The 12,616-nt window shown below is 33.9% G+C and overlaps 1 protein-coding gene across 1 annotated transcript in view; it reads right to left on the bottom strand.

Annotated features, from left to right (window-relative positions):
• Nucleotides 1-12,616, bottom strand: part of LOC145260356 (arginine--tRNA ligase, cytoplasmic-like) — a 445,287-nt gene that overhangs the window by 253,220 nt on the left and 179,451 nt on the right. The gene's annotated exons all lie outside the window — the stretch shown is intronic.

Raw genomic sequence — 12,616 nt, 5'->3', positions numbered from 1 at the left:
TATATATATACACTTTTTTTTTTTTTTTTTTAACTCATGTTCATCCCTAACAAGGCATATCGCCACTTGGATATAAGGGGATACTATTTGTGACCATGCCTAGGAAAGATTAACAAGATGTTGGTTTACGTTACATTTAAAATTCTGTATATCAGTACAGTCAGGGAAGCAGGTAGCAGGAAGGACATTCCAAAGTCTAGATGTTCGAGGGAAGAAACTATTAGAGTAGAAAGCTTTCTGGCATTTGGGGACCTCAACAGTGAAGGGGTGAGATTTTGTTGCTAAGCGGATTTGTCGGGATATGTACATAGAGGGGCACAAGTGCAACGAGTCCATCAGAGCATATTTCATTAAAATATTTATAAAACGAACACAGAGACGCAACACTGCAGTGATAGGACAGGGGTTGAAGCTCAATTGACAAAGTGGGACCTATTAGATCAAAAAGTCTTTTCTGAGACATTTCTAATGACTTTTCAATCAAACTTTTTGAAGTATGTTGTCCTTTTGAGCAATGGCTCCTCAGCTTAGAGTCGAGTTAAGGGTGATGTCTACCACTATCATAAAGTAATCAGCATTTAAGAGTGAGGTATAAGCATTTGTCACACAATTTTGGGGTACTGTAGTCAGGAATAGATCAAGAAGTAAGGCTTTCTGATAGTCACAATCTGGGAGGCGAGTTGGAAACGTAACAGTCTGTGTAAGAGAATGAAATATAGGGAAACTATGCATGTTATTACCAGTATAGATCAAGAAACAAAGTCAATTAATAGACATTAAAATCACCAATTAGTTGAGCGCTAGTGTTACATATATGGATGGCTATGATCATCTTGGTTGTATAAACAAAGCTTTATTTCGTGTTAAAATGAATACGAGACACTTTTATGTTTTTAATACAGATTGTTTATTTACACTTTCCACTTCAAAATAACAGTGATAACTATCATCATAACGCAGTGAAGGTTAGGGATGCGGGTGGATCGCAGAACTCTGTGTCAACCTGTATTTTCACTTTGTGCCTCTCGCCTCTGTTTTCTTTCTGCTCTTTTATTTATATCACTTTGACCTGTTGACCTTTTACTCGCCAGCTTGTTTATTGTTTTGCAATTCTCTGGGTCATAGTTCCTGTTGATTAACCTGTTAACCTTATTTTCGCTAGCTTTGGTTTATTGTGCTTTTTGCTGGTTTTGGTCTAACCCATTTAATATCGGTTAGCTTTCCTGGCCGATTGATGTAGGTAATTTTAAATCCTGGGATTTCCTATTGTGTTCTTTTGATCGCCCGGATACAGCTCAGAACACTATTATAGGTCACCTTTCCTGGGATTGATTTATTGTGTTCTTCGATCGCCCGAACACCTCTCCCTAACACTAGTATCTAAAGAGAATGATGCATCTATATTGTCAAACATGGTTGAACAGGGTACGGTTTTGATTCAAGGGAGAACAGTAGAGAAAAGTAATTAACATGATGTTGAAAGGTTAGTTTAAAGCACATGAAGGCCTGATGATCTCATTCCAGATTGTGCTCTCTCATCAAGGGGAAAATGTTATGAATACAGACTCCAAATCCATGCATATGTCTATCAAAGTCCTTACAACAGTGGGAACTATTCAGTCATGTTAAAGTGATTAGAAGGGATTGAGAAGTGTAAGTCAGTTTAACACTTAATATTAAGATATTCAGGCAGTTTACTGGGAGAAATGATTCTACATTGTCTCGATTAGTTCTAAGCCTACGAATATTTGTGAATGCAAACATCAAGGGAGGGGGCAAATTGGTTTTGTTTATGTGGGTGTCTGGTTTGATCATATTTTTTTGTTTGAGATGTCATTTCCTTTGTTTCAGTTTTAGGATGCTCTATCTAGAATATTGAGCACTTATAAAATTGAGGAAACTCCAGCGTACTACTAAAAACAATTCCCCCTCCCTACCAGGAGACAATTTTTTTTGCTTCTCACTTTTGAGTTATTATCTGCTCTACCCAGGATCTTGAGCACTTTGGATTATGACTCATAGCAACATCAACAAGAAGACAGATCCGTATGACACACATGAAATTAAGGAGACTTCCAGAGCACTCACCCCACCCCCAAAAATTAATGTTTAATTTCTAAACTGAAAAAAAAAAAAAAACATGCTTACTATATGATAACATTAAAAGTCAGTAAACTGCAGAAAAACGTTTCCTTTTTTATTTTGTTTGCTTTCAAGGTTCTTAAATTTGTTTCTCGTTACTTTAAAATCTAAAAAAATAAAATGAACGATACACCATTAGTTGGATTCAAAACTACAGGGTGGAACGATAAAATTGTTCCCCTAGAAATAACAGCATAATTTCATTTCTGTTTGATGAAAACCGGTTTTCTTTTTTTGTTGCAGACTATCTACTAGTTGACCAGTTGTGTACAAATCCCAAGAGCCTTCTATCATGTCTGAAAGTGACACAATAATCAACGAATGAGATCGGAGATGCACTGCTGTACAACTCATGCTCTCTACCGATCCAAGTTATGACAACAAGACCATTGCCAGCACCCTCAAAATGCAAATCCAGATGGTTCAACGCTTCAGGGCACAGCTCAATGAAGCTTCCAGCACATGATTATGGTCTTTAGTGTGGCTTCAAGTGAGGCCACATTATGCTACCTCACATCTTCGAAGTCGGCTTGAAAATCAACACAAAAGTGTACCTGGATGTACTGAAGAGTGTGGTGATCCCCTGGTGCGATGAGGTGACCGCTAGTAGACCCTAGGTGTGGCAGCAGGACTCAGCACCAGTTCATAAGTCCAAAGAGACCTAGGCTTAGTTTCAGAAGGAGTGTTATGACTTTGTACCTTTCGCTCACTGGCCCCTCCCTCCTCCTCCGACCTCAACTCACTGGACTACTTTGTGTGTTCATATGCCGTGAACATTAACAAGAAGATCTTCCACAACACCAAAGACAACTTGATTGCCGCCATCTGCCGAGTATTCACCGAGCTCCTGTCGGCGCTAGTGAAAAAGTTCTGGCAGTGATTGAGGCTGAAAGCGGCTACATTGAATAGATGTCAGCTCTACTTCATAATCAAGTTACCTGAATTGATTTTTAATTAAGCTGTTGTGTTGTTTTCTTTACGGCGACAAATTTATCGTTCCACCCTGTAAAATATTCACATTTTCAACCTCTAATTCTACTATTATTTTATTCTATTTATTTTATTTTTTATTTATTTTATTATGCTCTTTTTTATACTTATTTTATTTTTATTTATTTTATTCATCCATTAGTCTTCTTTCTTCTTATTTAAACTGTGAAACACAACCGTTAAACAACACATGAAAGCCATTGATAGAAACAGAAAACACTTAATTATTAAACATCCAGTTTTTATTCTATTGAGCAGTTCATTTAAATGCAATTCAGATAATGAGGTTTAACATTAGTGAGTGGAGGCGATATGTAAAAAGTTATTGAGAGGATGGCCCTGAAATGACGCATATTCTCTCCTGATGGCCCAACATTATCTGGAGGCTGAAATGAAATACCTCACAAGTGTCAAAAGACGATAAACACAATTATATATGAGTCTAAAAGCAAATTAACTAAGAAGAGGAAGGCCTTGAAACGGTCCATATTCTCTCCTGATGACCCGTCATTAACTGAAAGCCGAAATGAAATACTAATTTTATTTTAACTGGGCAATGTGCAACAATCATTAGAAAGCATTTGAAATTAATGCTTTCACTGGTTAGAAGGAAAAAATGTACATATGTGCAGATGAAACACATCAATAAAAGTATGATGAAATTTAACCAACGAATTAATTGACATGTCTATCCAAAGGAATTAATCATTTTTTTCTTCTAAATTTTAAATATTATACATCCAGAGCAATGCCAATCAATATAATACAAACTTAATTTCTAAAATAAACTATGAATGTCTGTCTCCATTTTTTAAAAGTGCATCTCCTCAGAGATGCAAGGTCGCAGAGCAGCATGACATCAGTAAAATGATTGCATTTTTTTGTGGATTGTTCTTTTATGGCTTTTAGCCATTAAAAATAGCTAAGGGGTCAAAACTGATAAAAAAAATTTGGAGTTCTCTTGTACACATGCACAAATGCAAATTTATACATTAAAGTTAGTTCATCTTTAACTATTTCTTACCTGTCTGACGATAGCTCTAACAGTAACAACCAAGGCCAAAGCATAAATGTTTTGGTGTTGATTCTAGCTGAAGGCACCAAAGTCCTGTTTTTTATTAATTTTTGAAATCACTGCTATATATTGAGTACAATATAATAAATAGAGAACTAGATCGATAATAATAAATATAAAATTTGCATCAATTAAAATATCATATTTAAGCATATTTTATGACCAGGTGACACTGCAAATATATGTGTTAACAAATAAAAGATTTAAAGAGCATCTTACCATGAACCTATACTAGGATGGGTATTTTGACTAGTATACTCTATCTCACATTTTATGTTAGCTTTTTAAGTAACCTTTTAAGCGAGTCAGGTTTGTCCAACTTAAAATGTCAGAATTAAATGTTGACTTCAAAAAAGAAGCCCGCCTGATTGAACAGTATAAACCAATGAGACATTTGATTTCTTGCAAAACTAAAATTAAGTGAGAAAAAAAGAAGTTGGAAAAATTTTTTTGGTTGACTTCAAATGTAGACATTTAAACACAAAATCAAAGAACTCTAAACTTGTAAGAATCCAACAGGGTGAGCCTACATGTATGTGTGCATAATATTAGTAAATACATCACAGGATTTTTTACGTTACTAGTGAAACAGTCGCATTTGTGAGTGATTTTTCCAAGTGGCAACTAGAAATAATAAAATGTTTATCTTTTGGAGATTGTATTTTTTTCACAATCATCCAAAGCTCAGTGAAAAATGTCTTTTTATAATCCTTATTTTTTCAAATTATTTAAGCAATAATAGATTTAATAGAACATTTTTTCTTACAAAAAACATCTGCAGAAATTCAAAGTTGTATACGTTCAAGTCTCAACATAAAATTCAGTACATATTTAAAATTACACTTATTATAAATAAATAAATAAAAATATTTATGATATACGTACTCATCACGAAATGAAGATGTCCTATTCCGAAAATCATGTGGGTTTGACTAGGAACTTTTCTGTTTAGCTATTAAACGAAAATATTTAGTTGTCAAAGGTCAACTAAAGATAAATTTGTTAATAGAGCCCTGCATCAATATATATATTTTATTAATATACTAAAAAGAAGAGCTTTCATTGCGCTAGATTTAATAAGGAACGCTATGTCTCCATGTCTTTAATTCAATATTTTATTCTTTACATTTTAAGATATTAAAAATTTTTTTTACGTGAGACTCACGGACATGTTCAGCATTAATAGCGTGTGTTAAATTATTGGTAATTAATTGAGTCTTCATCCACCCTAGAGACGATTTTTCCCAGGAATCAATGAAGATCACTGTACATTTGTGCTTCAAGCCCTGAATTGCTTAAGGCTAATTATTATATTTTAATTGTTGCATTATAATTAGTGTTGGAACAGTTAATCAGAATCAAAAATCGGAAAAATTTTTTTTAAAATTGAGATTTTTCAGGGTATCAGAAAAATTTGAGCCAATTGTCAAAATGATTTTCTTAAATTATTGTTTGTTTAAAACTTAATTTTCTTTTGCTGATGACCAGGACTAGGACAACAGAATATTCTCCTTGTTTTAACTCTCAAGTATATATCGACATAGTTTCACATTGTCAATCTACCGAGAACCACATCACTCGATATAAAAACATATAAGATATCAACAGAGATATACTCGAGTATCAAAACAATGAAAAGAATATGCTGTTGTCTTAGTCCTACCGATGATAAAATATTTACTGATTTTAGACTACAAGTTTAAGTAAAATCTATAGATCATATCAAATTTAGATAAAAATAGCAAGAGTGGATGAAGAAGAAAAATTGGCACATGTGAAAAAAAAAAAGATGAAAATCTTACAATCAATCTGTTAAAATCTTGAATACAATATGTAAAAGGAAAATATTAAGTTTGTCAAATGAAAAAGCAAATTTTATCTATATTTAAAAATAAACGGGGATTCTTTGCTACCCCCACCCCTATAAAAAACGCAAAAAATTGAAATAATATTTTTTTTATGTGCTTTTAGAATCGGAATTTGAATCAGTCATTATATTGTAATCAGGAATTTAGAATAGAATCGCTAATTGTATCGGAATCACAACATCAGTGGTTATAATAAAAGTTACAATAACATTTTTTATTGGATGTCAAATGTAGATGCAGAATTAAACATTTTTTTAACTACTTGGATCAAAATTAATATTCATATATTTGTGTAATGTAGTTTTTCAGAATATTCATATGGTCATGAGGATGCATTCTAATTGTCATGTTATCGACTCTTTAAAACCAAGTCAGTGAAATTTTCAAAGTCAGACCCAAATAGCAATCACAACCAACCAATACTTCCACTGTGTACTCAAGGCTTACAAAATTTACCACAAAAAATTGAATTGCACCGGACTCCCTTTCCACAAAAGGTGTGGTTATATTTACATATATCATCCTCTTCACACAAAATATATTTTAAATCTACTGCAAAACGAATACAGCTTGCAACTTCTTTAATTTGAAATAAATAGATATGGACAGCAATAGAGAGAAAGAAGAAAAAAAAACATTGGCAAGCTTAAAAGAATGCCTACACTTTCTCCAGTCAAATATTAGCCTTGCATGATTTTTGTTTCATCCATGTTTTGGTCAAAATATTGATTACAATCTAACAGAATAGATTTAATTTGAAACGTTCAAGGTCATAAAAAATATGAAATATGTACTTTTGTAAAATAGCTTTGGTTCATTGTAGACTCGCTACTTATATTGTAGCTAATCTTATGCATCTTTAACCTTTGACATTGAAAAGTTCAGTCAAGATCAAAATTTTGACAGAATTTCAACTTCTAATTTTTCCAAATTTGATGTAAATATTTGACTATTTTTGATAACAGCAATCATCAGGCAAAATTTCAGTTTGATCAAATAATTTCTGAGTTATCAACATTACCATGACATAATTTTTTAAAATACTTGATGTAATATGAAGCCTAGTTAAGACATTAGCTCATCCTTACATTGTCAGGCAGAGATAATGTAGTCTCACAACAGATTTATATCCTTGTTCCCTCTGATCAAAATGATATATATATATATATATATATATATATATATATATATATATACTAGCGGGGGGTACCTGACGTTGCCCGGGGGTTTGGAGGTGTGTGTCTTAAAAAGAGGTGTAAAAAAAAAAAGTTTTGATCAGAAGATCGGATTGAACCCCGAAACCTTGACATAAAGGTGGAAACGAAAGGGGAAAAAGCCAGTCACCTAACCATCTGTGCCACGATGGAGAGGAACTGATAAGGGCGTTATATGAAGGTTTATGAAGCACAATGAACAGGTGCGAGGAAGTCTGACGCGCAAGTCAAAGCATTCGCGGACATACACAAGAAGAAGCGAACACACACACATTTTCACTTTTATATTTATAGATGCCTCCCCCCCCGGTTTAGCTAATATATGACGGGAGTACCCTTGATAAGCAAAAGGATCCAAATATGTATAATGTTATTTTTATGTGTTTTATGCGTATAAAATTGAAAGAATGGCAAAAACTGGGAAAAAAGAAATCATTTGTAGGTGTTTAGGGCCCAAGAAAAAATGAAAAAAAAAAAGGAAGGAGAAAATGAAGGTAGTCCTGCATAATTTGACCCTAATTATCGTGAATTCCCATCATTGTTTTCTTTGTTGTCGTGTTTTACCAATTGGAATGTCGTCTGGTTCCATATCGATAGCGTAATAGTAATAGTTTGTTTCGTTTAAGTAACCCTTTGAATCGCAGCCCCCCCCCCCCCCTCTCCAAAAAAAGGCAAAAAATAAAAAAGGAAAAAAAAAAGAAAAAGGAAAAAAAAAAGAAGAAATAAAAGAAATGGTATAAGTAACCCACGTAATAGATGCCATTCCATTTTTTTGAAGTAACTAAGAACTCCACCCGGTGTTGGCTCCCAAATTCTCCTGTGGATGTATCCGCAACTGTGTTAATTGGTCGCGGAGGGAGTATAAACGTAATAGAGAGAAAAGATTTTACCACGTCCATTGATTTTTACAGGTTTTGGCAGTGAACTCTCACCAGAAAAAATATAGGAATGTACGGTTATTGAGGAAGTGTAAGGGTAATAGGCCTATAGCACACCTCAGATCATGTGCTGCAGTTTGTGCACATTACATTTGCACGAAATGTCTTGAGTTTTAATCCTATTACGGTCAAACTCACACGGGGAAAAAATGACTTAATTTTATTTATATAGATAGACATATATATCCAAAGTACTTTCAAGATATATACACTTATAGAAATCTATCTCCAAAACCTTGCAAAGAGTTTGCAAACAATCAGATAGGAATTACAACTTCATTGGAATAAAAAATGCTATAGCATAAAATAAAGTAAAATAAAAAAAAAAACCCTAACTAATTATAAAATTAAATTAACCCGAATGTATTTTAGTGTTTTAAATGCTCTTCTTCCCACTTGCTAGCACACCACACATCGTTTATCACTTTATTCAGACCTATCTGGCTGCTGATATTGTAAACAACTTCATTTTTAGTATTTAGTATTGTTCTCAACCGTCTGCTATACAATGAAGTCTAAAGAAAGAAGTTTATCGCGTTTTGAATGATTAGCAATAATAAAACAAGGTTGACAAAACTATGAAATACCTGCAATGTCCACTGAGGCAGATAATTTGCATAGAAGAAACCAAAAGATTGTACTCACCTGAAAATAGAGACAAAGAAGAGAATAATTAGAATGATATCAAGCAAAAATGTCTAGGAAACTTTTACAGATCAAATTAAAAAAACAAAACATTCAAATTAAAACAATAACTAAATGGAAGGAAGGAGGAAATAATCAAATAATTTGTAAAGATTTGATGATTCGTATTATTTGGATTCTCATCTTCAGTATTTGCACAACATTTTGGTGGATGTAACCTTTGACCTTCTTTACGTTTATCTTGTTAAACTCGGGAATCTGCATAGAATTTCAAATGGAAACTTATTTAATCATGGGAGTATCATAGTCTCATTTCATCAGCCATGGTTGGATAGAAGTCCTAAGTAATTCGCAGTTGTATTTTAAGTGTTGCTTGCACTGAAAACTGAACCTACAATGCCCAGAAGACTTTAACTTTCACAATTGACTTTTGTCAAGTACTCTATCCACAGCACCAAATTTGCAGATTCCAGAGATTGGTAGAAAGATTCCTTAGTTCAACAAGATACACTTGAAGAAGGTCGATGGTTAGTTTTTATTAAGTTTTATTCACCCAAAGCAAGATATATTGCTACTAAAATAGGGCTACTGTGATAGGACTCAAGCATTGTCAGGAGTCAACTTCCCAGTTAAACCATCCGTACAGAAGATTGAAAATTCAGTCTCAAAAAGTGTATGATTTAGAACTGAATTTTTCTTAGTACTTTATCTGTTACGCCATGGGGGTCTGAAAAACTTTTACCCGATCATGGCTGACAGAATAAGAGCATGCTACTCCCAGCGATTAAATAAAGAGTACCAGTCAAAATTTCCTACAGATTCTCAAGTTTGCCAGAAATATCACACAGTTTGCAAGGACTTGCAGCATAGTGGATAGAATACTTGAATGTTTTATCTTTAGTGCAGGCAACACTTAAAATACAATTGCAAATTACTTAAAAACTTCTACCAAGCCATGGCTGATAGAAGGAGAGCATGCTACATCAGTGGATTAAATAATGGGATGGGTTCCGTTTGAAATTCCATGCAGATTACCAAGATCGACAAGATATGCCTGAAGAAGGTTGAAGATCACATTGTTACAGGAATGACACTCAAGATGAGAACAGTAGTCCAAATAATATCATCAATCCTCATCTCAAAAGTTCAGAAACAAAACTTCCATGGTTTAACAAAATACACTAGAAGAAAGTGAGAGGTTCCACTGGCGAAAATATGAGAAGAATGCTCATGGTGAGAATAGTAGTTGGAATAATCCAAATAATTTAAATATTTTGGTATGGATACGTAACCAGGAATTTTAAAAAATAAGAATTTTTTACCATCATCTGATGGATATTGTTAACAAATTTTAGACACTTTTGAAAAGCTGAGATTTTGAAACATGGAAATTGACATTTTGTTTAAAAATATATTTCGACTCCAGTGTTATTTTAATTTTATTTTAATCAGTTCCTATTATTTGGATCATTCCGGCTACTGTCCTCATCTTACTATTTTCATGTTTTGATTCACAAAACCTTTTTTTTTTTTTTTTTTTTTTTTTAAATTACATTTTCACCCCAAACAAGGCACATTGCCACTCAGGTGTAGGGGGCTACTATCAGGGTCAGCAACTACGGGGGCACTATGTAGGGATTTGGGCAGCAAGATGTCGGTTCACGTTGCACTTGAACTTCTGCATGTCAGTACAGTTAGGGAAGCATGATCCTGGAATGGAATTCCAGAGTCTAGCGGTTCTGGGGAAGAAACTACTGGAGTAGAAGGATCTTTTGCATCTAGGGATCTCTACTGTGTGGGGGTAGGATTTAGCTGCCTGTCAGGTTTATCGAGGGTGTCTGCGTCGTGGGGGCACAAGTGTCTGCAGTTCGTCAGAACACTCACCATTAAAATACTTGTAGAACAAGCAGAGGGATGCAACGTTTCGTCGATGGGACAGAGGCTGAAGCTTAGATGCCAGTTCAGGGCCTATCAGATTGGCGACTCTTTTTTTAACCTTGTCTAGGAGCGAGAGACTAGTAGTAGACGCACCAGCCCAGATGTGACAACAATACTCCATACATGAGCGAATGGTGGCCTTATAGAGATACAGGATACTTTCAGGTGTCAGTAGTTTTCTAGCACGGTAGAAAGAGCCTACCTTTTTTGCAGCGGCCCTGGCAATGTTTTCAATATAATTGTTCCAGCTCATGTTTCCTGTGAACGTTAGGCCAAGCAGTTTGAAAGATGTACTCTCAGACAGGGAGTCAGTGGCCATTGCTATTGGTGGCAGAGAAGGTTTCTTGTAGTTATTGAAGGAAACCAGTTTGGTTTTGGCAGCATTGAATGTGACCATCCATTTACACCCTTCTGGAGGTTGAAAATTCAATTCTCAGTGCAGCCAACACCCAAAAATACAATTGCAAATTATTTAGGACTTCCACACAGTCATGCTCCTCCAATGGATTAAATAAAATGTTCCATTTGAAATTCTGACCAGATTCCAAATTTAACAGAAAAATTATTTTAGTTTGACAAGATACACATGGAGAAGGTCGGAGATTACATCAACTGAAACGTGAAAATGACACTTAAGATGAGAAGAATCCAAATAATATGATCAACATCAATGTTTGGCACATTTGTCAGGGAGCCGACATCTTCAGACAGCCTGATCTGCTAGCACCAATTTCTATTTTTTAGTTCAATGGACTGAGGGTGGGGAAGGGGAGATGAATCGTTAGCTTTTTATTTTGTTTTCCAAGTTGATATAAAATCTTTTTTGCATTTATTTTTAAAATAACGTTTTTATGGTGAAAGAATTAAAAAAGAAATTTTGCAAGGTTTTCATCTCAATTAAATAACACTCAAGATGAGAACAGTAGTCCGAGAATCTAAATAATATGAATAATACAAAAAATGTTGAATGATATAAAAATTATTAATCAATTGGAAGTCTGTAATAATTACTGGGAAAATTAGATGTACACATGTCTGTGACAGTGGCATTGAATATAGTAAGTGAAATTAATATTAAAATATAACTAAGAGGAGTGTAAAATAACAAAAAATAAAAAGGAAAAGAAAGAAATCCTGAATCTACGTGTCAAAAGGTATTGAACAAAGAGCTAAAGACAGATTAAATTACAAGGCAGAAAATGAAAAGAAAAAATAATTTGGAGGTGGGATTTGTCTAGCAAATATGGCTAGACAAGAATTTAATTATGGATGTGAGGATCAGCAAATGTTACCAACAGGTGGTGTCCAGCAGAAAAAGACATAAAATAAAAATATAAATGCTAATGGAATTTGATTTTCTAGTTGTCTGGAATTGTCATCAAGGATAGCGACACGAAGGAGCAGAAATTCCAAGATTAGTTGGACAGAGTAAAAAAAATTAAAGAAACACATGTTTCTTGTTTTCTTGGGTTTCCAAGAATCGGAATGTGATGAATGTTAGACTTAGAACATAATAAAGAATTTCATGTAGAAATTGATCGAGAGATGATTGGGGAGAGGAGAACAGATCAGAAGCTATCTGGATTTAAATAAAATTTCAAACAAAGTTAAATACCGTTTTTATTTTTATTATAGAGTGAGCTTTAGGTCACAAACATCTGAACTGAGAATTGAGAAAAAAAACAGGTGATTAAAAAAAAAAAGAATTGAGAAAAAAATCAGCTGATTAAAAAAAAAGAATTGAGAAAAAAAACAGGTGATTAAAAAAAAAGAATTGAGAAAAAAAACAGGTGATTAAAAAAAAAA

Source organism: Euprymna scolopes, chromosome 3, assembly GCF_053919585.1.
Source record: "Euprymna scolopes isolate OS-2025 chromosome 3, ASM5391958v1, whole genome shotgun sequence".
In the NCBI taxonomy this organism is placed as follows: Eukaryota; Metazoa; Mollusca; class Cephalopoda; order Sepiida; family Sepiolidae; genus Euprymna; species Euprymna scolopes.
The sequence above is the reverse complement of the archived record's forward strand: the minus strand, read 5'-3'. Positions and strand labels throughout refer to the sequence as shown.